Source organism: Hemitrygon akajei, chromosome 5 (genome assembly GCF_048418815.1).
Source record: "Hemitrygon akajei chromosome 5, sHemAka1.3, whole genome shotgun sequence".
NCBI classification, from domain to species: Eukaryota; Metazoa; Chordata; class Chondrichthyes; order Myliobatiformes; family Dasyatidae; genus Hemitrygon; species Hemitrygon akajei.
The window spans coordinates 143,806,265-143,832,681 of record NC_133128.1 but is presented as its reverse complement, the minus strand read 5'-3'; the positions used below and the strand labels follow the sequence as shown (position 1 = coordinate 143,832,681).

The 26,417-nt window shown below is 42.2% G+C and overlaps 1 protein-coding gene across 2 annotated transcripts in view; it reads left to right on the top strand.

Annotated features, from left to right (window-relative positions):
* Positions 1-2,126, top strand: part of s100b (S100 calcium binding protein, beta (neural)) — a 33,864-nt gene extending 31,738 nt beyond the window's left edge. For both annotated transcript variants that reach the window (XM_073046748.1, XM_073046747.1), the window contains exon 4: positions 1,797-2,126. The gene's annotated coding sequence lies outside the window, so the exon portion shown is untranslated. The remainder of the gene's footprint in view (positions 1-1,796) is intronic.
* The last annotated feature ends 24,291 nt before the right edge of the window (positions 2,127-26,417 follow it).

Below are 26,417 nucleotides of genomic sequence, written 5' to 3'. Positions count from 1 at the left end.
ATCTTGCTTAAAATATTAAAGAAATGTGTCATCTTTAACTTTATGCCTTTTGGAAATCAGGTCATCTTTTACTCGCTGAGCTATTCAGAGTAACAGAAATTTTGACCAAGGGTACCCAAACTTTTGCATGCCACTGTATATATAGCTATGAGCTTATGAGCTTTGCACAGTACTGTATAGAAAGGTGGTTGGAAAACAGAGTAAGAGTACAAAGCTTTGTATTAGCTGTGTAGCACTCAGTTTCTTATTTAAGAGCCTCCAAAACACCTCTATCATGTTTTTTTAAAAATGACCACCACTGACAGTATTCCAGGCATTCCCAGTGTAACAAAAACCTTGCCTTGCACATCTTTGAACTGTTCTCCTCTTATTTTAAACACATTTATAGTATTGGACACTTTGTCCCTGGTAAAATATACCAGCTCTCTACTCTGTGCTTCTCATAATTTTATGAACTTCTGTCAGATCTCCACTCAGATTCTGCTGCTTCAGAGAAAATAACCCTTGTTTGTCCAATCTCTCCTTATGTTACATGAGCTCAACTACAGACAGCACCCTCGTAAACTTCTTCTGCACCCTCTCCAAAGCCTCCAGAATCAGAATCAGAATCAGGTTTATTATCACCGGCATGTGACATGAAATTTGTTAACTTAGCAGCAGCAGTTCAATGCAATATAATCTAGCAGAGAGAGAGAAAAAATAATAATAAATAAATAAAAACATAATAATAAATAAACAAGTAAATCAATTATGTTTATTGAATAGATTATTTAAAAATGTGCAGAATCAGAAATACTGTATATTAAAAAAATGAAGTAGTGTCCAAAGCTTCAATGTCCATTTAGGAATTGGATAGCAGAGGGGAAGAAGCTGTTCCTGAATCACTGAGTGTGTGCCTTCAGGCTTCTGTACCTCCTGCCTGATGGTAACAGTGAGAAACGGGCATGCCCTGGGTGCTGGAGGTCTTTAATAATGGATGCTGCCTTTGTGAGACACCGCTCCCTAAAGATGCCCTGGGTACTTTGTAGGCTAGTACCCAAGATGGAGCTGACTAGACTTACAACCTTCTCCAGCTTCTTTCGGTCCTGTGCGGAAGCCCCTCTATACCAGACAGCAATGCAGTCTGTCAGAATGCTCTCCACAGTACAACTATAGAAGTTTTTGAGTGTATTTGTTGACATGCCAAATTGCTTCAAACACCTAATGAAGTATAGCTGCTGTCTTGCCTTCTTTATGACTACATCAATATGTTGGGACCAGGTTAGATCCTCAGAGATCTTGACACCTCGGAACTTCTATCATTCTATAATCTGGTGACCAAATTCAAATTCTAGATATGGCCTAACCAGAGCTTTATAAAGCTGCACATAACTTCCTGACTCTTGGTTTCAATGCCTCAGTCAATAAAGGCAAGCATGCCTCATGACATCAGTACCAAACATCCTATCAACTGTAATGGCCATTTTCAGGGAGCTATGGACTTGGATCCTGAGATCTCTCTGCATATCACATATAGATACACACACACACACACACACACACACACACACACACACACACACACACACACACACACACACACACACACACACACACACACACACACACACACACACACACACACACACACACACACTTAACTTTACTAGTTTCAGCTAAAGAGAAGCAAGGTCCTTTATGTTGACATTGTCGTGTCTTTTAGAAAACAAACTTGTGAGCAAAGTTCTCATTTGTCAAATAAGTGAGTTTAACTTGGTCAGTTAAATTGGTGAATTTAATTTGTTTTGTTTTCACAGGACGCTGTGTAGTGAGACACTGTTGGCGTAGATGCTGTGGAAGTAACAAGCAGCTCCAGACAGGCAGGATGCTTGCAAACTAATCTTCACCACCTTGTAGCTGGGAAAAAGCCCCTTGTCCTGCATAATGCATAGGGCTTCAATAACAGATGCTGAGGGCAGAAATAACCCTACAAGAAACATGTCAACTGATGAATATTATTAAATGATTAGAGTTGTTTAACTTGGTAAAGGAATATCAGTCTCTCCTTGAACAGCTGAATGGGTATATAAGGACACCTGCTGATAATAATTGATAAATAAAATCTCACGTGTTGGTCAATTACACAACTGTGTTTGGACTACTTAATTTGAGCATTCCCTTCTCAAGTTATTGCTTTCATTTTGTAAAGTCAAAGTCAAATGTACTACTGTATGCGCAAGGACATAGATGCGCAGGTGCAATGAAGTTCTTACTTGCAGCACAGACACATTGCATCATATAAGACCATAACATGGGAGCAGCATTCAGCCCATTCAGTCTGCTCCTCCATTCTATCATGGCTCTCAACCCTATTCTCCTGCCTTCTTTCTCCCCATAACCTTTGACCCCCTTACGAATCAGGAATCTATCAACCTCCACTTTAAATATACCAATGGCTTGGGTTCCAAGCAGTCGCTGGCAATGAATTCCACAGATTCACCGCTCCCTGGCCAATAACGTTCCTCATCTCTTTTCTAAGGGGGCTTCCTGGTATTTTGAGGCTTTGCCCTCTGGAATTAGATTCCCCCACTTTAAGAAATGTCCTTTCCATGTCCACACTATGTTGGCCATCAGACTCTCCCACCTTGTCCTTCCCTCATCCTGTTATTTCCTGGCAATCCTTCCTCTTCTCACAGCCCTGATGTAGGATCTCGATCCAGGACATCAATTTACACATTTGACTCCAAAGAAGCTGCTGATCTGTTGAGTTCTTATGGCATTCTGTTTCCTTGTGTCATTTGAAGAGCACTGTGAGACCATTCCAAAGATCACTGAAAAGATAAGACCATTGAACAAAAGGGAATAGTTACACTCACTTAAGGATTCTGTTATATTGTTATTTCATGCTCATTATTTATTGCTATTTATTTAAATCTGCATTTGGCAGTTTGTTCACAGTTTACAGTTCCTGATGTTTACAGTTTACAGTTACTGTTCTATGGATTCACTAAGAATGCCCATAGAAAAAGAATTTCAGGGTTGTATGTGGTGACATGCATGTACTCTGATAATAAATTTTACTTTGAAGTTTGAAATGGGGACTGAGAGGAATAATTCACAATGGTAAGTATGTCACTTCCAAGGTGCAATGACAACAAAGTGCACAGACCGATTAATTTTTCTGGACTAAAAACGAAGTCCAGAGCTAGACAATGAAATCTAACAGCATTGACTTTTGCCTATTTAGGAGTTTTAATCACATGTTTAACGCCAACAGTCGACAGTAAACACCTCAGGAGATTAACTCATTCACTCAGGAGATAATAATTCCAAACTTTTGTGCAATCAGTTTCTTTCTCCAATTATTCTGAAGTTATGTCCAGAGTGTTACAGCATTCCATCAGCATTCAGCTGAATCTGCCTCCTCTCATGTTTCAATAGATGTTGTCGTGGTTGGTTTGTTCCAGTAACTGAATAGGGTCTGACGTTGAATGAAATCTATTACAAAGTGGCAGGAAAAATATATTAAGCCCATTCTGGATGTGTAAATATAACCTCATATTGGCATAGATGTGAAGGGGCAAGTGTGAAAGATCTTACTGAAAGAAGCATCTTTTTCACAATGACCATTGGAACATTTTGTCAGGAGCGAGTGGAAAATTGCAAGAGCCAATCAATGGAGGGTGCAGGAAGGAAGAAAAACCCAGCAGCTGAACACATTGTCCTTTTCAGAGTAGATGCCTTCCCCAGGAATTATTATCAAGGTAAAGAATACACATGAGTTTGTTTATCTTTAAGTTGAACAAAAAACAAATCTATTAAACCAGGCCACTGAGTGACTGATTATTTATTAATTGCCGATGTTCCCATTGTACATAACCATTGGTCGACAATGCAATTTTACAAATTGCACCAGGTAGCAACAGCTCATCAAAAAATTGTTAGTGTTAAACTCCTTCTCTACCTTTATTCACTGGATTTGTTGTTCTCTGAAATATTCCATTGTTTTACCATTCCTTCATGATACTTCGCCAGGTAATTTTTACTAGCATATACCACTGACATATGACATATATCAAATACAATGATTATGGCATATCCCAATAAATTTGTCATATACAGTATATTCCAAGTCTGCAAAACACATAAAAACATTAAAATATACATGACGGAAAACCCTCACAGACAGAAACCATTGATTCATATATCTGAATAAATCTAATCTTGTTTTTATTAAAATGGAACCAGATGTTTATCAGAATTTTAACCTCTGTTTCAGTGAAATATGAAATCTAATATGTTCATACATGGCACAAAATATCACTGAGACATGAACTTATTAACTATACTACTATCCATGAAGGAGAATAATTGAAATACGTCAAAGAAGAGTTTTTGAGAGTAAGCAAAGTGGCAATATTTGTTATGGAATCTGGAGAAAAACCAGGCAATCACATACAATTTTCGAGACTTTTTCCAGTGTTTTGAAATGTGCTCCTTTCCATGTTGGACTTCTGTCTACCTTCATCATGTACATTCAAGTATTGCAGATAACCTTAATTCTGAAATAGTGAAAAAGTGTTCAGAAGTGAAGTGACAATTCTTTTATCTGTTAATAAGAATAATAGTTCAAGATCTGAAATTGTCAAAATGGAAAATGGAATCAAAAGATCAAAGTTCAAAGTAAATTTATTTTCAAAGTATATATATGTCAGCATATACATTTCTCACTGACTTGATGAACAAAATGAATGGTAAGAAAACAGTTCTACCCTCCAGCATTTGGAAAAGGGGTCTTTCATCTGTAGTTTTTTTCTGGGAAACATTGTGAAAATGTGTTCTTCCCCTTCCTTATACAAGTCTACTTCGCTGGAGACCACTCCTGGGGCTTTGCTGACTATTTGTGTACTTTCTAAGTTCATTCACAGGATGTAGCAAGATGCATTCATCAGTAATCCCCAATTACTCTTGAATATATTGGTTCACAGGAGAGCACAGTTAATACTCACTCACATTTTGAGGGTAATTTGTTGTGCTTGTCCCTGGCCTAGTGCTTGAACTTCTTTCCCTGGGGACATAGACATGCTTCAGCCAAGCCCAGTGGCAGGAAAGAGACCCAAAGTAACATGATATCCCTTGCCATTTTAACAAAAAGGTTATTAAATTTGAGACCAGTCAGAAGATTCGGTCATAGGAAATGTGGCCTGGGGCCAATAGAAACAGTCCTTGAACCTCAGGTGGCGCTACAGGGGAGGAAACCAGAGCTGTGATCCCCAAGCAACCAAGGCCTTGTTTTCCAAGTCCACTTGTATTGAGAACCTCAAGGTGTAAGTGGTGCAAAGAGTCATAGAGGTATGAAAAGATTCAGCCCACTGAGTCTGCACCCATTTATATTGATCCCATTTTATTCTTTCCACATTTCCATCACCTTCCCCCAGATTCTGCACTCCCCTACACATCAGGGGTAACTTACAATATCCAATTAGCTTCAGAGCCAGCAGGTTTTTGGAATGTGGGAGGGTTACAAAGCACCCGGGGAAAATTCGCACAATCAGAGGGAGAATGTGAAAGACCCACACAGACGGCACTCAGGGTCAGGATTAGACCTGCGTCAGTGGAATCTATTAGTTGTACCACTGTTCTGCACAAACAACACACAACCTGACACCTTTTTCCTTCTGTGGAAGAGCCTGTAATTGTCTCCTTGGCCTCATCAGCCACTCCAGAACCCATGGAACCAGTATTTGCAAAGGACTGCCTCAGAAGAGGACCGAGTAGCCCAGGGTTGGGAGTGGCTCAGGATTCCTGGTATGCTCTGTTGCAAGTACATCTCCTTCTGCAAACCCATCAGAGATTCTGATAAAGGTCTTTGTAAAAGTCTTACATAGAGGGTATTGGATGTCAGAATATCTTCAAAAGGTTCAAATTTCAAAGTAAATTTATTGTCAAAGTATATATATGCCACCATATACAACCCTGGGATTTATTTTCTTGCAGATATTCACAGTAGAACAAAGAAATACAATATAATCAATGAAAAAGTACACACAGAGACTGACAACCAATGTGCAAAATAAAACAAACTGAGCAAATATTAAAACAAATATTAATAATAATAATAATAATAATAAATAAATAATATTGAGAACATGAGCTGTAGAGTCCTTGAAAATGAGTCTGTAGCTGGTGCCTCATGAAGGCAGCTTCTGTCATTAAAGACCCTCACAATCCAACACATGCCCCTTTCTCATTTCTACCATCAGGAGGAAGTACAGGAGCCTGAAGACTCACACTCAACATTTTAGGAACAGTTTCTTCCTCTCTGCCATCAGATTTTGGCACAGCCCATGAACTTTATCTTGTTATTCCTCTTTTATGTTATTTATTTACTTACAATTGCAACTTAGAGTAATTTGCTGCCACAAAACAACAAATTTCACAACACATGTCAGTGATAAATCAGCCTAATTCTGATTCTGATTCTGGCTATCAAGGTTAGTGTTGGAGGCAGATATGTGTAACAAGTTAGTGTTGGAAGCACCTATGAGGCTCTCAGATAGCCACATGTATATGCAGAGATTAGGGAGATGGAGGCCATGTGCAGGCAACAGGGATTCGTTTAATTAGCCATCACTCACTTAATTAGTTAGTGTGTATTTAATATTTCAGTAATACTTGAGGAATATTGTAAATATATTGTTTGGTTCAACATCCTTTATTGTTTAAATAATTCATTTGGGGTTATTTATAAAATTACATGAATAGCATACGTCATTATGTGCACCTTGTTTAACGTAAAAATGAAGTTTACACACATTTCTTGGACTTCCTTAGCTCCCGTGTTTTTCTTTACAATAGTTTTATGTTTTGGAGTTACAAAACATAAGTTAGGATTAAAATTGTGGACCAATGGACCTGTTTTGTGCTATACTTTTCTACTTTTTTTGTGTTTTGACCAGCTGTGCCTCCAAGTGATAAAAGATTTTGCCAGGTTAGAGTTATGTCATGACTCCATCGATGGAGTTGGACCAGGTTTTTGAAGGTTATCTGGACCTTGCCTGATTTAGTGATGGCACAATATTCCATATTAAGATCAAAGGATTTGGGATTTAGAAGTCATTCCAGAATTCTGTCTGGGGAGTCTCTGCAGGTGCCCCTCCAAACTGCCTGCCCCCCGCATAAGGAACATACTTCTTGTGCCACAAATCTCTACCATTCACATCCATTCATGTCCTCTTACTCCCACAACACCTCCCCCCCCCCCCCCCCCCCACCAGAAACACTCTCTCACACCTCTTCAGCAGCAACTCACCTCTGGTGTTCGAATAGTGTGACTTATATCGTGAGAGGCCCCCTTTAGAAGCAGCCTGCAAGTCCCACAATTTCTGTTTCAGTGTCAGGAGTGTGCAACGGGGAACATCTTGCAGGAACCAAATGTTCGGATAAAGCAGGAACCCCAATGTTATTGTTCATGAATCTCACAATTGAAATCTTTGATCCTGGTTTAGCTGTCATGTTCAGCAACTGGAGTAAATTTTGTGGTCCATGTATATGGGTTCATTATACAGTAACAGGCTGAGTCAGCTCCTATGGACTTCTCTGCACGCTTGTCGATATCTATTTAAAACTGGGATCAGTGATACCATGAGATCTTTTCTTCAGGGTTTAATTGGAGTCATATATAATTAAGCTCTCTCTTTGTGAAGAGATGTTTTGATCGAAAGCGTTGATTAGTCAATATTTCATCAGCAGGAGTGGCTGCCAGTCCCCTCTCTGAAGAGGTGAGGATCATTAGCCCTGAGATACAAGGCTCAGGTTAGATAGATTACAGGTGTTACTGATGCAATCAGGCCCTCAAGACTCCATTCAGCTTTTAATGATTTATTAAAACCTCATTTTTTGAGGGAATCTTGCCGTCACTGGTGAGACCAGTATAACTTCATTGGGATGAAGAGCCACCCTCCTGAAATTGTACACATCCCTGGTTAGGCTGCACTTGGAGCATTGTGCATGGTCCTGCTCACCATAATATGGAGCAATGTGATCAAGATGGCGGGGGGGGGGGGGGTGTCAGAAAGATTCACACAGATGGGCAGCAGCAACGTAGCACAGCAGTTAGCAAAGCACTATTACAGTACCAGCGACCTGGGTTCAAATCCCACTGCTGTCTGTCAGGAGTTTGTACTTTCTCCCCTTGACCGCATGCCTCTCCTCTGGGTGCTCCGGTTTCTTCCCACATCCCGGAACATAGGGGTTAAGAGGTTAATTGGTCACATGGGTGCAATTGAGCAACATGGGCTTATGGGCCAGAAGGGCCTGTTACCGTACTGTATCTTGAAATCCCTAAACAAAATGATGCCTGGACTGGATAAGATAGGACTGTGTTAGACCATAAGACTATATGACATAGAGCAGAATTAGGGCATTTGGCCCATCACAATTTCCCTGGAGAGGAGACTGAGGGGTGACCCTCTAGAGGGGTATAAAATCATGATGAGCATAGATAAGGTCCATGGTCACACTCTTTATCTCACGGTAGGGCAACCTAAAATTAAAGGGCATAGATTTAAGGTGAGAGGGGAAAGATAACAGATATGCATCCTGGTCCACATGAACACATTGGTCTGAAGGGCTTGTTTCCTATGCTGTTTAACTCTACGAATCTCTGCGAGAGCTGACTACTGCAGTCCCTCTGAGGAAAGAGTTCCCAGAGCGCTGATGAGAATTTAGACCCGGATACGAAGAGGGAGTGGTGATATCCAGTACTTCCAGGTCAGGACGGTGTGTGACTTAGAAAGGAATTTCGGAGTTAGTGGAGAGAATGAATGTTTAGGTAGTGGATCAGGTGTCAATCCAGTGGGCTGCCACACAACAGACGCCGTTGAACTTCTAGAGAGTTGTCAGAGCTGCAGTCACTCAGGTAAATGGAATACTCATTACATGATGCTCGGTGTCTGAGCTGCCATTGTAGCCATTAGTACTGATGTGGCTACTCCAATAGAGTTTTCAGTCAAACGTGTCCAAGCACATTGCTAGAAAGAAAGAAGGGTTAGCTTGCTTTATTTGTCACAGGTAATTCAAAGCATACAGTGAAATATGTCATTTGGCATCAAATTAAATCAGTGAGGATTATACTGGGCAGCCCACAAATGTCGCCGTGCTTCTGGCGCCATCACAATTTACTAACCCTAACCCCTACACCTTTGGGATGTGGGAGTAAACTGGAGGACCCAGAGGAAACCCACTCAGTCATGGGGAGAACGTACACATTCCTTACAGGCAGCAGCAGGAATCAAACGCCGACCTTACAGTAGACACTGTAACACAACGGTGCTAATGGCTACGCTACCATGCCACTCCAAGATAAGTACAGTCCGTGCGTGCGGGCTGTTCCACAAGCAGGACCAGAGGTGGTGGTACTGTGGTAGACAGGCAGGAGAGAGTAGCCCGGGGTGTTCTCAACATTGACTCAGGGCCTCCTGAAGAGTCATGGAGCCAGGGCAGTCGCAGGCAAGGGAATGTGGTCCCGATTCCCACCTTCCAGGCCCCCCATCCGCTGATGGATTAGTGCGACTCCGCGCTGTGGATGGTAGGGATCACGGAGACGCTCCTGCTATTGAATGTCAGTCCCCTGTTGGACGCAGTCTCTGTCTGACATTTCTGCGGTGTAAATGTTACTTGCCACTTTTTGGCCCATACCCGAGTGTTGTCCAGCTCTTGCTGCATGCAAAGAGGGAAGCTTCATTTGATGAACAGTTGTGAATAGAACTGAACGCTGTGAAGTCATCAATAGGCTTCTCCACTCCTGTCATTTTAATGGATGGAAGTAATCAATAATGCAGCTGAAAATATTTAGACCCAGGACACTACCCTGATGAAGTCCTGGAACTGGGGTGATTGACCTCCAACATGACCTCTGACAATCTTCATCATCTTCCACTGCACCAGTGTGACTCCACTGGCATGCGTGCTTCCTTGATACCCGTTCATTTCAGCGTTGCCAGACCACCTTGTTGCCCCTGGCACTCAGTTCAATTGGTCCATGTTTGGACCAGGGCTGTAATGAGAAAAATGTTCCTGGTGAAACCCAAGTGGACTTGGAATGGGAATGCAGACCCTCCATCCAATCGGTTGGTCTGACATCACTTAGCTCTGTCCATCCTGTGCTGTTTTTGTAGTTTAGCTGACGAAGGCACAGAATGTACTCTGGACGAGTCTTTACTGCATTATAGCCTCACTAGACAGGCACCTTATCATTTCTTAGTAGACTTGGATCTACTCCTCAAATGCCTCATTGAACCAGGGTTTATGCCGTGGCTGTGTGAGGGGATATAACAGGTTGGGAGGTTTCCAGTCAATGTGGTTTACAATTCCTGTGTTGGTGCTGGGGTCCCAGTAATTTTATGGCCTCCCAGTTTTGCACTGAGTCAACCTCAATAAACACGTTTGTGGCAACATACACACAACTGAGGATTCTTAAGCATTAAACACAGGATATTTTCCTCTCAAGGGTTGTGCCATGGTCAGTTCTACCACTGCTGTTGTGGATAGATGAATCTGCCACAGTCAGACTTGTGAGGCTGAGATCAGAAAGGTTTACCTCTGGTGAAAGTTCACCTATTACCAGCTGCCGATGCAGTCTGATAACTGGCTCCTACTTCAGGACTTGGCCAGCTCTGTCAGCTCTGGTGGTAACAAGTCATTCTTGGTGATGGACTCTTGAAGTCCTATCCTGAGAACAATTCTGTGCCCTTGCTTCCAAGTGCTGTTAACATGGAGGAGCACAGATCTGTCAGTTAAAGGAGGATGGAACCAGGACTATGTTTCCTTGCCTGTGATGACCTTGGTACCACGGACCTTGGGGGGTTTTGAATCAATGTTGAGAACACCATGGGCCTGTGTACCACAGTGCCACCACCTCCGGTCCTGCCTGAGGACTAACAGAGACAGAAGAGACTGCAGATGTTGTACTCTGGAGCAAAATGCAGACTGCCGGAGGAACTCAATGAGTCAGGCAGCATCTGTGGGGGCAGTGGGAAAATCAAAGTTATTGGTCAAGAACTTGCAACATCGTATTTGTTTTTCTATTTTCTACTGCCCCACTTTTCATGCTTAAACTTTTGGCATTTATCAAAATAGAGCTGTTCAGTCAACTGTTGTTTCACATGAAATAATAAGGCCATAAGATATGAAAGTATAAATGGGCCATTTGACCCTGCAAGTCTGCTCCATCATTCAATCATGGTTTAATTATTTTCCCTTTGAACCTCATCTCTTGCCTTCTCCTTTTTTACCATTTCATGAAAGCCCGGAACCTGCCGTACTCCCTTGAGGACATCAGGACGATGACCAGGGACTGCCAAGTCTGCGCTGAGTGCAAACCGCACTTCTACCGTCCTGAAAAGGCGCAACTTATCAAGGCCACCCGCCCCTTTGAGCGACTGAGTGTTGACTTTAAGGGCCCCCTTCCCTCCACCGACCGCAATGTCTACTTTCTCAACATTATCGACGAGTACTCGCGGTTCCCCTTTGCCATCCCCTGCCCCAACACCACTGCCACGTCCGTCATAAAAGCCCTGCGCCAGCTCTTCACTCTGTTCGGATATCCTTGCTATATCCACAGTGATAGAGGATCCTCCTTTATGAGTGACAAGCTGCGCCAGTACCTGCTGGCTAGGGGCATTGCTACTAGTCGGACCACGAGCTATAATCCCCGGGGAAATGAACAGGTGGAGAGGGAGAATGCCACATTGTGGAAGGTCACACTTTTAGCCCTTAAGTCAAAAGGGTTGTCGGTCTCTCGCTGGCAGGAGGTCCTCCCCGAGGCACTCCACTCTATCCGCTTCCTGTTATGTACGTCCACCAATGCCAACCCTCACGAGCGCCTATTCTCTTTTCCCAGGAAGTCTGCCACTGGGACCACCCTACCAGCTTGGCTAAAATCCCCAGGGCCAGTGCTGCTCCGGAAACATGTGAGGAGCAATAAATACTCCCCACTGGTCGAGAGGGTTCACCTTCTACATGCGAACCCCCAGTATGCCTACGTGGTCTTACCTGATGGGGGGGGGAGGACACGGTCTCCATCCGGGACCTGGCGCCCGCAGGAGCAGCAGACCACTATCCCGAACACTCCACGGTAACTATGAACCCTGTACCCGAGGTGACACCGCACACACCGAGCCCTACACAGACTCCTCACGACACTCCTATACCGGGCGCCTCGCACGCACATATACCAGGCATGAGGGATCACTGACGCCTAGTGGGCTGACACCTCCAGTCAGGCCGGAACCAGCACAACCACCATCTCCGGTGCAATCACCACCGGCACCTGTGCAATCACAGCCGGTGCTACGTAGATCGCAGCGACAGATTCGACCACCTGATAGACTTAACCTGTAAATATACTTGTAAGAAACTTCGCCCCATGGGGACTCTCTTTTAAAACAAAGGGGGGGTGAATGTGGTGAACTACATATACCTGTCTGGACACGCTGACTGCTCCTGTGGCTCCTCCCACGGACCCCGGTATAAAGGCGATTGGAGACATCGCCCCGGCCTCAGACTCCAGGATGCAGTGTGGTGGTCAAGTGCTGCTTGTTCTTTCTTCCAGCCAATAAAAGCCTATATCTCGCCTCACGTCTCCGAGAGTTATTGATGGTGCATCATAACGTCCAGCAAGTACATCAAACAATCCTAATAAATTAACCCTTTCTTTCACAGAATCATTCTTGTGAACCTCCCCTGGACCCTCTCCAATGTCAGCACATCTTTCTTAGATAAGAGGCCCAAAACTGCTCACAATGCTCCAAATGCATTCTGGCCATTACCTTATAAAGCTTCAGCATTAAATCCTTGCTTTTATATTCTAGTCATCTTGAAAGGAATGATAACATTGTATTTGCCATCCTTACTAATGCAAAAGCAGAACACTAAAGCTGAATTCACATCACTTGAGATAGAGTAGCCCCAAGTGAGTTAAGGCACTATCTGGTTTCTGGGTTGGCATGCCAAGGTTGACTCAAAGCAATGTACAATTGAATCATGGTTTTGGATGATTCATAGGCTTTTAAGTAGGATACCTAACAGAAACACTTGGACAAGATATTTTCTAAATCAGGTAAGTTGTGGCAGAGCCTTTGCTAGAGTATGGGAGCAGCCTTAATGTTCTTTCTGGGGCGTGTGCTGCAATTTTCAACAAACCCATAGGAAGCCCCAGCTCATCTCATTAAAACTGAAGCTGAGGTGATCCTGGGTAAAACACGGAACGATGTTCCCTCCATTTTGCCATTGTTTTCCTTTCCCCTCTCCCAAAGAGAGAGACTCATACTTCTTTGTGAGGCAAGAGCACAGAGGGACTCAGATCTATGGCTGGTAAATGGTGTTAAAGATCAAGCCAACCTTGGCACTATGAAATGGTAGAGCAGGTTCAAGGACATAAGGAACAAGTATTGATTGGCCCAATCTGCTAATCGATACGATATATTCAGCAACTGACCCTTCAAAACCCTTATGGATGGAGAACTCCAAAGATCCACCAATCTCTTACCGCAGTTCTGAATGATGGATACCGTATTTTGACCCAACAACCCCTGGATGCATACAAACAGTCAAGGGAAATATTGCCTCTATCTTTACCTTGTCCAATTTGGTAGAATATTGTATGCTTCCACTCCTGAGAGCACAGGCCCATCCACTTCATACTTACCACAAACCAAACGCTCCGTCCCAGCAATCAATCTGGCAGATCTCTGTTGTGCTCCTTCAATGGCATGTATGTCCTTCATCAGTAGGGAAGCCTCTCCTCCATACAATAATCAAGGGACAGCATCACCAAGGCTGCACCACTCAAATCATGTTGCAATGAAGGTTCAAAGATTCAAATTACATGTATTACTAAAGTATGTATACAGTGTACAACCCTGGGATTTGTCCTCCTGTAGACAGCCACAAAACAAAGAAAACCATGGGTCCTGTTCAAAGAAAAACATCAAGCTCCCAACACACAAAAAAAGAACAAATCACACAAAATGAGAACAAAGAAACGAGCGAAAGATGCAGAATATAAAACACCAAACCACAAAGTCATCTGAAGAGTCCAGGAAAACTCAGACCAGCCCAGTGCTGTGTTTTTGTTATGGGAGGCCGGAGAGCCCATCATCCTAATTAAAATCGCACAAAATAGCAAAAAAAGAAAGAAGACCAGATACTAGTGTAATGCGCTGTAAGGTTTTACTGCTAATGTAATTGTCCTCTCTGTAATGTTTCACTGCTAATTTAATGGCCTCTCTGTAATGTTTCACTGCTAATTTAATGGTTTCTCTGTAATGTTTCACTGCAAATTTAATGGCCTCTCTGTAATGTTTCACTGTTAATTTAATGGCCTCTCTGTAATGTTTTCACTGCTAATTTAATGGTTTCTCTGTAATGTTTCACTGCTAATTTAATGGTTTCTCTGTAATGTTTCACTGCTAATTTAATGGCTTCTCTGTAATGTTTCACTGCTAATGTAATGGCCGCTCTGTAATGTTTCACTGCTAATGTAATGGCCGCTCTGTAATGTTTCACTGCTAATGTAATGGCCGCTCTGTAATGTTTCACTGCTAATGTAATGGCCTCTCTGTAATGTTTCACTGCTAATTTAATGGCCTCTCTGTAATGTTTCACTGCTAATGTAATGGCCTCTCTGTAATGTTTCACTGCTAATTTAATGGTTTCTCTGTAATGTTTCACTGCTAATGTAATGGCCTCTCTGTAATGTTTCACTGCTAATTTAATGGCCTCTCTGTAATGTTTCACTGCTAATTTAATGGTTTCTCTGTAATGTTTCACTGCTAATGTAATGGCCTCTCTGTAATGTTTCACTGCTAATTTAATGGTTTCTCTGTAATGTTTCACTGCTAATTTAATGGCCTCTCTGTAATGTTTCACTGCTAATGTAATGGCCGCTCTGTAATGTTTCACTGCTAATTTAATGGTTTCTCTGTAATGTTTCACTGCTAATTTAATGGCCTCTCTGTAATGTTTCACTGCTAATTTAATGGCCGCTCTGTAATGTTTCACTGCTAATTTAATGGTTTCTCTGTAATGTTTCACTGCTAATTTAATGGCCTCTCTGTAATATTTCACTGCTAATTTAATGGTTTCTCTGTGGCAGCAATGTTTGGGCTATGACTAGTGATAACAGGGGCTTTGAAATTTCCAATCAGAGAGGCATGTTGTTCTTTCTTGCGGGTCTGTCTGAGAGAAGGGATTTTGCAGTCATTTGTCAGGGAGAGATGAAGAGAGAAGATGTGAGTGGAGAGAGTTGGTAGACCGCTGGATGGAGTGGACTTGGAGCGAGGGTCTGAAGGTCAGTGATGCTCGGAGGAGGTTGATGGGGAACGGATGGACGGACAACCGTGAGCTCCAATGTGCACATTAGACTGTCTCATTAAAATGGGCCCTTTTTCTTTTTTTATTAACCCTATAGTCAGATAAAGATTTATAAAGTTCAATTGTTTAATCGCATATGGTGTACTGTCTGATATTTTGTGGTACGGATTTGTAACTGGGCAACATATCACACAGCATCCACACAAACGAGATCTCTCAGTTTGGCTGGGACAGAGGCCATCTTCCCCAAGGCGAACATGTGCTGGCCGAACCTGAGGGTGGCACAATTGACACACATAACTTGAACTGCCCAAGACCCAGGGCCTCAGTCAGGAGAGAGAGAGGGAGAGAGAGGGAGGGGGGGGGGGAGAGAGAGAGAGAGAGGAGAGAGAGAGAGAGAGAGAGAGAGGAGAGAGAGAGAGGAGAGAGAGGGGAGAGAGAGGGGAGAGAGAGGGGAGAGAGAGGGGAGAGAGAGGGGAGAGAGGGAGAGAGAGGAGAGAGAGGAGAGAGAGGAGAGAGAGAGAGAGAGAGAGAGAGAGAGAGAGAGAGAGAGAGAGAGAGAGAGAGAGAGAGAGAGAGAGAGAGAGAGAGAGAGAGAGAGAGATATCAGTCACACACAGACACTTTCCTCTGCAGCAGAGAGCCAATATACTATTTGTCTTTGTAAGGGTCACAGTACCTGCATGTTAATTTAAGCAATTAACTTACAAAGACACCCAGGCCCCTCTGAATTCCAAGTTTTCCACCTCTCATCATTTAAAACAATACTCTTCAAACAAAGTGGAAGATCACACATTTTTCCACAGTATTGTGCCTGGTTGTGGTCATTATACTATAGGAAAGATGCGACCTAGCTGGAGGATGTTGAGGGAATGTATTTTATAGTGGAGAATTCTAGGGACCAGAGGGCACAACTTCAGAATACAATGATGCCCATTTGGAACAGAGATGAGGAGGGATTTGTTTAGCTAGGGCATGGTGAATCATTGTGGAAATCATTGCCACAGACAGCTGTGGAGGCCAAGTTATTCATTATATTTAAAGTTGAGGTTAATCGGTACTTGATTAGTAAGAGCATCAAAGGTTACAGGGAGGAGGCAGGAGAATGGAGTTGAGAAGGATTATAAATCAGGCCATGATTGAAAGGTGGAGCAAATGGCCTAGTTCTTCTCCATGAGAGAAAGAGCAGAAGAGATTCACCAAGAAGTTGCCTGCATTGGAGAGCTTCAGTTATGCAGAGGGATCGATTAAATAGGTTGAATTTGTTTTCCCTGGAGTGAAGGCAGTTGAAGGGTGATTGAATAGAGGTAATATATAAGAGATGAAGGCAAGATAGAAAGTCATATTCTGTTTCTCATGATAGAGATATCAAAACCAAGAAGGCCAATCACAAACAAGAGAAATTCTGTAGATGCTGGAAATCCAAGTAACACACACAAAATGCTGGAGGAGCTCAGGAGGACAGGCAGCATCTACGGAAAAGAGTATTGTCGACATTTCGGGCCGAAACCCTTCAGTAAGACTGGAGAAAAAAAGCTGAGGAGTAGATTTAAAAGGTTGGGGAGGGGAGAGAGAACACAAGCTGATAGGTGATATCTGAAGGGGAGGGATGAAGAGCTGAGGAGTTGATAGTGGAAAGAGACAGAAGGCCATAGAAGAAAGAAAAGGGGGAGTAGTACCAGAGGGAGTTGATGGATGGATAAGGAGATAAGGTGAGCGAGGGTAAAAGGGATGGGAAATGGTGAAGGGGGGGGGGGCATGTCTGGAAGTTCGAGGAATCAGTGCTCATGCCATCAGATTGGAGGCTACCCAAACGGAGTATAAGGTGTTGTTCCTCCAACCTGAGTGTGGCCTCATCACGACAGTGGAGGAGGCCACAGATGAACATATTGGAAAAGGAATGGGAAGTGGAATTAAAATGGGTGGCCACTGCAAGATCCCTCTTTTTGGCAGACAGAGTGTAGCTGCTTGGCGAAGCAGTCTCCCAATCTACGTCGTGTCTCACTGAAACACAGGAGGCCACACCAGGAGCACCGAAAACAGTATATAACCCCAAAAGACTCACTTCATCTGGAGGGACTGTTTAGGGCCCTGAATGTTAGTGAGGTAGGAGGTATAGGGGCAGGTGAAGCATTTGTTCCACTTGCAAGGATAAGTGCCAAGAATGAGATCAGTGGGGAGGGACAAATGGACATGGGAGTCGTGTAGGGAGTGATCCCTGAGGAAAGCAGAAAGTGGTGGGTGGGGGGGGGGGGGGCGGTGAACGAGGTTTCCCAGAAAGGATACATGGCTGTGGTACTGGCCTACCAAAGGATTTCAGCCAAAAATGTCGACAATACTCTTTTCCATAGATGATGCCTGGCCTTCTGAGGTCCTCCAGCATTTTGTGTATGTTGTAAACCAAGAAGGCATTGGGTTAAATTGAGGGGAAGAAGTTTTAAAGGGCATCTGAGGAAAAAAAAGGGTGATTGGTGTCTGGAAGACACTGCAGAAGAAGTGATGGAATCAGATACAATTACTGCATATTAGAGGCATTTTGGCAGAAACTTAAATAAGCGAAGCATAGGAGGATGCAGACCTAATGTAGGCAAGTGAGATTAGAGACGGGCAAAAGGTCAGCATGGTCAGGATGGGCTGAAGGGAGTAATTTTGAGCTGCGCAACTCTAACACTGTGATTAATTCCATATCCCCGTGAACTCCCTCACAAGACACACCACAGCTTTGTGTCAACAATAAACTTGAATAAATCACATTTCATTTTCATCTCCCCATTCATATCATTATGAACGTCTTCAGTTACAAAGGTACGCCAGTGGTTATAGTTCATTAAGAGTTTAAGGAGATTTGGTATGTCACAATAGATTCTATCAAATTTCTTCAGATGTATTGTGAAGAGCATTCTGACTGTAACAGCACCGTCTGGTATAGAAATGCCCATGCAGAGGATCGGGGAAAAGCTGCAGAGGGTTGTAAAGGCAGCCAACTCCATCGTGGGCACTAGCCTTCCCACCATATAACCATATAACAATCACAGCACGGAAACAGGCCATTCCGGCCCTCCTAGTCCGTGCTGAACTCTTAATCTCACCTAGTCCCACCTACCCGCACTCAGCCCATAACCCTCCACTCCTTTCCTGTCCATATACCTATCCAATTTTACCTTAAATGACACAACTGAACTGGCCTCTACTACTTCTACAGGAAGCTCATTCCACACAGCTATCACTCTCTGAGTAAAGAAATACCCCCTCGTGTTTCCCTTAAACTTTTGCCCCCTAACTCTCAAATCATGTCCTCTCGTTTGAATCTCCCCTACTCTCAATGGAAACAGCCTATTCACGTCAACTCTATCTATCCCTCTCAACATTTTAAATACCTCGATCAAATCCCCCCTCAACCTTCTACGCTCCAATGAATAGAGACCTAACTTGTTCAACCTTTCTCTGTAACTTAAGTGCTGAAACCCAGGTAACATCCTAGTAAATCATCTCTGCACTCTCTCTAATTTATTGATATCTTTCCTATAATTCGGTGACCATCGAGGACATCTTCGAAAGGCAGTGCCTCAAAAGAGCGCAAAAATGCTGCCGTTTTGAGGCATTGCCTTTTGAAGATTTCCTGGGTGGTAGGGGGCAATATGGACCCCCATCATCCAGAACATGCCCTCTTCTCATGGCTACCATCAAGGAGGAAGTACAGGAGCCTGAAGACACATATTCAACATGTTAGGATCAGCTTCACCTCCTCCACCATCAGAATTCTGAAAGGTCCATGAATTCATGAACACAACCTCACTTTTGCTCTCTCAATCCACTACTTATTTATCTTTTTATATATTTCTAAATGTAACTTATAACTTACAGTTTTTTTAGTTATTGCATTGTACTGCTGCCACAAAGCAACAAATTTCAAACATATGTCGTAATAATAAACTTGATTCTGATTTGAAAGGGCTTATTCCAGTCTTCCAGTCCTATGTTCCTTAGCTCCTATGTTAGAAGAACAAAGACCATGTTAAAGCCCAGACAAGCTGTCCTCTGATGAGATGCACATACCCATTAGGAACTGAAGTAGGATTCCCCAAATCATTTCATTTAAAACTTGTGTAGATAAAAGGCTTTCATTTGGCCAAGCTTTGCTGAATGACAGGTGTACACTGAGATAAATGCAAAATCGCGGTTCTTTCTTCCGAATGAGCCTCAAGTTGCAGGCAGCTGAGCCTTCACTCATCACTCCTCTGTTGCTGCCGCTGTTACTTCCTTTGGGTTAAAGGAGCCTTTATAAAACAATGATTATAAATAGGCCTCGATCTTGCCCCACAGGTTATTTGGAGGAGACCTTGATCTTCTCCCACTAGCCATCAATCTTCACCATTCATTAGTCCCTGGAAACAGATATTTGCCCCTCCATTGAAATCTATCAGCACAAGGACAAAAGATATCGCTGGAGTACAAAACCAGCATTGAGTGTGTTTCAATGTATTATATATACAGAACCTCTGGTTGTATATGAGATTGCACCCATATCAAAGTCAGGCAATCAATTGTGAAGAACAGAGTGATTTTCTTTCCAGCCATTTACTGCTACCAGTGCAATTGAACACTCCCTCCACATCATAACAACATTCATAGGTTTCTCTAAATATATTGTAACTCTATCATCCAATGAGTACACGCTGGGTTCAGTTGTCTCGTTTGCCACCTTTGAGTGATATTATCAATTAAATGCCAGATTGTGCTTGATTGTGGGCAGTACCCAAACTGAAAACAACTTAGTGCCTGATATGTACCGGGGTACTTCATTAATCCTCACTAGGTTTATTCTGCGGTGAATGCAACAAATGTTACTATAGTGTCTCTCAATGAATAAGTAGTTGATAATATTTCTCTAGGTTTTTAAAAGCACAGTACATTCAAATAATGCACTGGATCAGCCATTACACAAAGGAGTCTTCTTACCCTGACACTACAGCAAGTGCACTTAACGTAGTAACATAATGCACATTTTGAGAAATAAACAGAGGACCAAGACCTAATCGTTCAGGACTAAAGGTGCAGAAAAATGACATTGTTCCTTGCATTTACTCTTTTATTTTATATACAACAGACCAGAATGGAACATTGCATGAAGCTATTGAACCAAACAACATAGGAATAAGCCGCTGGCCCACTAATAATCAATCGCCCATTTACACCAATCCTACACTAATCCCATTTTATTCTTCTCACATTCCATCAAATTAAATTGATAAATTGGTTTGTTATTGTCACATAGAGTCATAAAACACTATAGCACAGAAACAGGCCCTTCGGCCCATCTGGTCCATGCTAAACTATTAAGCTACCTAGACCCATCAAACTGCACCCAGATCTGGTTAAGTGCCTTCCTAAATATATCTTACATGCAGTGATTGCATCTGACTCCATCATATCCTCTGGCAGTGTATTAAAGATATCAACCACATTTTGTATAAAAAATTACGCCTCCGCTCCCCTTTAAAACCCTTTCTGATCACCTTAAACTTATTCCCTTTTATTTTTGATACCTATCAAGAGATAGAGATTCTATCTACCTTATCCATGCCTTCAGCCTCAGACCAACCTCATGAACTCATTGAATTATCCAGACCATGCTCTCTTCTTGCTGCTGCCATCGGGAAGGAGTACAGGAGCACTGGGTCCCACACCACCAAGTTCAGGAACAGTTATTACCCTGCAACCATCAGGCTCCTGAACCAGTGTGGATAACTTCACTCACCTTAACACTGAACTGAGTCCACAACCTATGGACTCATTTTCAAGGACTCTATCACTCATGTTGTCGGTATTATTTATTTACTATCTATTTATTAGTATTATAAGTATTTGTCTTTTTAGTATTTACACATTGGTTGTCAGTTTTTGTGTGTCTTTTTTTTACTGATTCGTTTGTATTTCTTTGGTCTACTGTGAATGTCTGCAAGGGGAGCATATGGTGACATATAGCTACTTAGATAACACAGCTGGTGAACAATGTTTCTCAACTCAAAGTTTGCCCAGATTGCTGTTTTTTCTTGAAAATTGCAATGTACTAATCAACATCACAGCCCCAATCAGGCTGCTACAGCATAAGCTTCACAATAGTTGGTAGCTGGATGGAAACTCTGTGACATAGCAACCAGCTGCTAAGAGTATGCAGTGAGCAATTTAATCTATGGCACGTCAGACGAAAAATGCCAGCAATGGGAATTTGTTACATGGAGGATAAGTGCAGAGGCAGAAAGAAAGAAAGAAAGTGTTCCCTAGAATTAGGACCTACCATATATTAGGACAACAATCGTTTGACATCAGATTTGAAAAAAGACTCACAAGGGGACTAAAGCTATCATGATTTATCTTGACAGCTGATCTAAGTGATACTTAGGTAATTAGAAAATGAATACAAAAATAGAAAGGGCATTTGTCTCAAATGATATACAGCATGGTTACACTTTATCTATCATGTCCATTTTTTGGGTCCCATATATCATCCAATACGATGCTCTGGAAAAGGAATAGAAGATTGTGACAAAATTGCTACCCATTTCCCACTTACGATCATTACTATTAGTTCAGGTTGCTGCTTTCTCATTAAGAAAAACGCGGCTCAGAGGGGAGGTTAATGTGAATTTTTAAATAATAATGCGATAAGATTCTATCCATTTAGACTATCACCTGTGAAAGCAAAGAGTTAAGTTACATGTTTGTTTTTCAGAGTCATCTCCCTCAGGAACTGATCAGTGGAACATCTATTGAGCATGGATTCTCCACACCCCTTGAAAATGCAGTTGAACAAGTAATTGAAAGAGGGAAATATTTCTGTAAACAAAAGAGTAAAGGAGTAAAGTGGGATCAGTGAGCATTGACACAATAACACTTGGAGCCTTGCTAGATCATGTTAAGAAATCTGAGAGGAATTTCTCTGTGTTTTACCCAAATCATTTTAGTTCTATTGTGCCTCTCTGAGGAGAGTATACAATTAGAGAGGGTAGGGCCAGTGTCTCAGCGGGTAATGCATGCTTGATTATGTTTTTCCATGCTTATTTCATATGGTTGCAAGCTTTAGCTGGTCACAAGACACCAATTATGCCCTATCCAAGTGCATAAGGTCAGCTGAGAACTTCTGAACATCAATCATTATTAATGTTGCTATGGACTAAAGTTCCATCCAAACGGTTTAATATTGCACTTTGAAATGTAACCATTTTTAAAATATAGTTTAATAATTTTATCCAGAACATAGTCTATTGTGGGAGGTGTCAGTGAATCAGGAGGGGGTGAAAAAAGTCATAGGCTAACTGCACAATTAAATGTTTGCAAAGATAAAGAATTTCAGGATGTATATTGTATACATTTCTCTGACATTGAATGCACCTATTGAAATCTAATTTTTGTCTCTTTTTTGGTATTCTGAACCATGGGATGAAGAACAGCAAAGACTGCTCAAAGAATTCTATACTTTTCCTTCCTTCTTGGAGTGAAAGATGTGGATTCTACAAGTTAGTGCCAGTTTAGTGTTAGTGTTAATATTAGTGATAACGTTAGTGCACTGTCAGTGATAATGTTAATTAGCTGAGCAATTTTCTCAGTGAATAGGAAACACGTGAGATTCAGCTCCTGCTTGAGATGAATTAGCTAAATGACTGAGAAATGCAGAGAACACGGTAACAGCCCTTAGTACCCTTTGTCTGGAAACAAGGACAGCTATCTGCTCTCTGCAGTAACATTGGGAATGTGGTTTCGCTAAAGTCGGATTGAACTGAGCTGACTGTGATGCTCCAGATAGCCCACTAGTACTCTACAGGCCTGGAGATAGGCTGGACTCAGGGGTGGACATTGAATCCACACTCCAGCAGATCTCACTACCTTCAAGTCAAGGTGATTGAAAAGTCTGGAGGGAGAGTGGAGTGAAATACCTTTTTTTTCTCCATGTGTCTCTAATCCTACTTTCCTGAAGTTTTAGAAACAGGAGACGAATTGTCAAAGACTGCAGAAGAGTGGACACAAGTTTCACATCTTTATTTTCCTTAGTAGAATGCAAAATCCACCCCCATCCACACACCCAAAACAAGATTAGGACATGCTTAGCTTCTTCACATCAAAGAACCTAAATGCTCAATTGTGTGAGAGCCATATTTAGGAAGCAGCGCACACCAGAAAATGAAAGCATCCTGTACCTGGGTCAGGACAACACTTACCTGGAATGATAAATGGCAAGTAACAGGACTTCAGGAAGGGTAAGACAAAGGAACACATACCAATCCTCATAGAGGGATCAGAAGTGGAGAGAGTGAACAGCTTCAAGTTCCTGGGTGTCAAGATCTCTGAGGATCTAACCTGGTCCCAACATATTGATGTAGTTATAAAGAAGGCAAGACAGCAGCTATACTTCATTAGGTGTTTGAAGAGGTTTGGCATGTCAACAAATACACTCAAAAACTTCTATAATTGTACCGTGGAGAGCATTCTGACAGGCTGCATGACTGTCTGGTATGGAAGGGCTTCTGCACAGGACCGAAAGCTGCTGCAGAAAGTTGTAAATCTAGTCAGCTCCATCTTGGGCACTAGCCTACAAAGTACCCAGGGCTTCTATAGGCAGTGGTGTCTCAGAAAGGCAACATTCATTATTAAGGACCTCCAGCACCCAGGGCATGCCCTTTTCTCACTGTTACCATCAGGTAGAAGGTACAGAAGCTTGAAGGCACACACTCAGTGATTCAGGAACAGCTTCTTCCCCTCTGCCATTGGATTCTTAAATGGACATTGAAGCTTTGGACACTACCTCACTTTTTTAAAAATACAGTATTTTTGTTTTTGCACTTTGTTAAAGTCTGTTCAATATATATAATTGATTTACTTGTTTATTTATTATGTTTTGTTTTATTTATTATTACTATTATTCTTCTCTCTGTGCTAGATTATGTATTGAACTGCTGCTGCTAAGTTAGCAAATTTCACGTCACATGACGGTGATAATAAACCTGATTCTGATTCTAACATTCACAGCACAAAAGTTCTAATCACTGACCACCACCAACCTGACAGAATTCAACATTTATCCTTGATATCCAGTGGCATCAGAATCAGGTTTAATACTACTGTCATATGTCATGAAATTTGTTGCTTTGCAGCAGCAGTACATTGCAAAACATAATAATAAAAATCTCTAAATTACAATAAGCACATATAGTAAAACAATTAAATAACTAGTGCAAAAGTAGAGGAAAAATATGGATTCATTGTTGATTCAGAAATCTGATGGCAGAGGGGAAGAAGCTGTTCGTGAAACGTTCAGTGTGTGTAAGTCCTGTGACTCCTCCTTGATGGTAGCAATGGAAAGAGGGCATGTCCTGGGTGATGGGAGTCCTTGATGATGAATGCTGCCTTTCTGAGGCATCGCCAACATTATTACTACTGCTGTCCTCTGTCATCAACTTTCTGAGAGTCACCTTGACCAGAAACTCAACTCAAACTACCACAAAACTATCATGGTTATAACAACAAAGCAGAGGCTGACTACAATGCAGTGAATGAAGCCTCATAACACCCCAAAACATCATCTACAAGGCTCAAATCAGAAGATGGAATACTCTCCTCATGCCTGGTTGGGGGAATTTCCAACAATGTCCCAGAACTCATTGCCATATATGAAAAGTAGCCCATTTAATTAGCTTCACACCCTGAACACTCATTACCTCCACCACTGCCACACCATAGCTGCAGCGCATACAATCAACAAATTCATTGCAATTGCTTCTTGAGGTTGACTTGCTAATACATCAATGTGCTTTTATCATCAGTAGCTCTTTGAACTCTATGCCCAGCAATACTCAGGGACTGCGTTCAGCAGAAAAACTGATTTGGTCCAAGAAGGTTACTCATCATCACCAGTAATACTGACATCCTGAAAACTGAGTAAATGGAAACCATACTAGGGCTTCTAATTTTGAGGTGGTCATTACAAATAGAGAAGAAATTGGAACAAAAAATGTTCATGCAATCCAAGGGATTGATGGCATTAGATAGGATGGGGCAGATTGCGTTAAGGTGGGATGGGATAGAAAGAATTAAGATAACTGAATACCACTGGCACTTTGTGCTCCATCTTCTCTTTGAGACAACAAGCATGAGGCACTTGGAAGTGGAGTATATGGAACAGACTTTACTAACAGGCAGCACAGTAACCTGCCTGTGCATAGATAAAGCAGTATTCATGCCGTATATGTTCAAACCTTCTGAAAGCCCATTGAAAACCAAGTTCCTTTGTTCTGCCATTTGTATTTACATCAAAGGTACAAACCAAGTAAAAGACCTCATGATCGACCTACTCCCAATTTCCTTGAGACAATTGTAGATGTTTACTCTAAAGCCACTGCCTCCAAACAAGTCCTCCCCACCACCTTTCCCCACCAAGCTGCTTGCATCCTTTCAAAGTGCACACTCAGAAACTTACCTTTCCAAGCTGCAGTTCATGTACCTCCCTATCTGTGTTCACTACTTGAGCACATTTAATCAGTTGTGGCTGCGTCAGATTAATCATGTAATTTCTGTACAAGTATTTCTCCTATGTCAAAGTCACCATGTTTATTTTAGAAAGCCTAATGCACCAAGAGCCAAGAGCAGCTTGACTGTTAAGCTATCTAGATACCTAGAATAGGTACCGAACTGAGTACTGGACTTTGTGCAAACTGGTAAACTGGGGAGGAGGCTTGGTTAGAGGACATTAGGGAGAAGCAAAAGACATACAATTAAAGTAACCAAGAGCAGATAGGGGAAAGATTTCTTGCCTGAGGGAAAAAATATTCTGGCATCACAAAGCACAAACCCTTCCCAAAAAGTCCAGAACACAACAGTACCACCATCCGTGGCATTCCACACACTTACCACACTCTATAAAAAACCTGCCGCTGACATTCCCCCATCCTTTCCTCAAAATTATACCCCTTCATATTAGCCATATCTGCCCTAGGAAAAAGTCTCCTGCTGCCCACTCTATCTATGCCTCTTATCACCCTGTAGACCTCTATCAAATTAACTCCCATCCT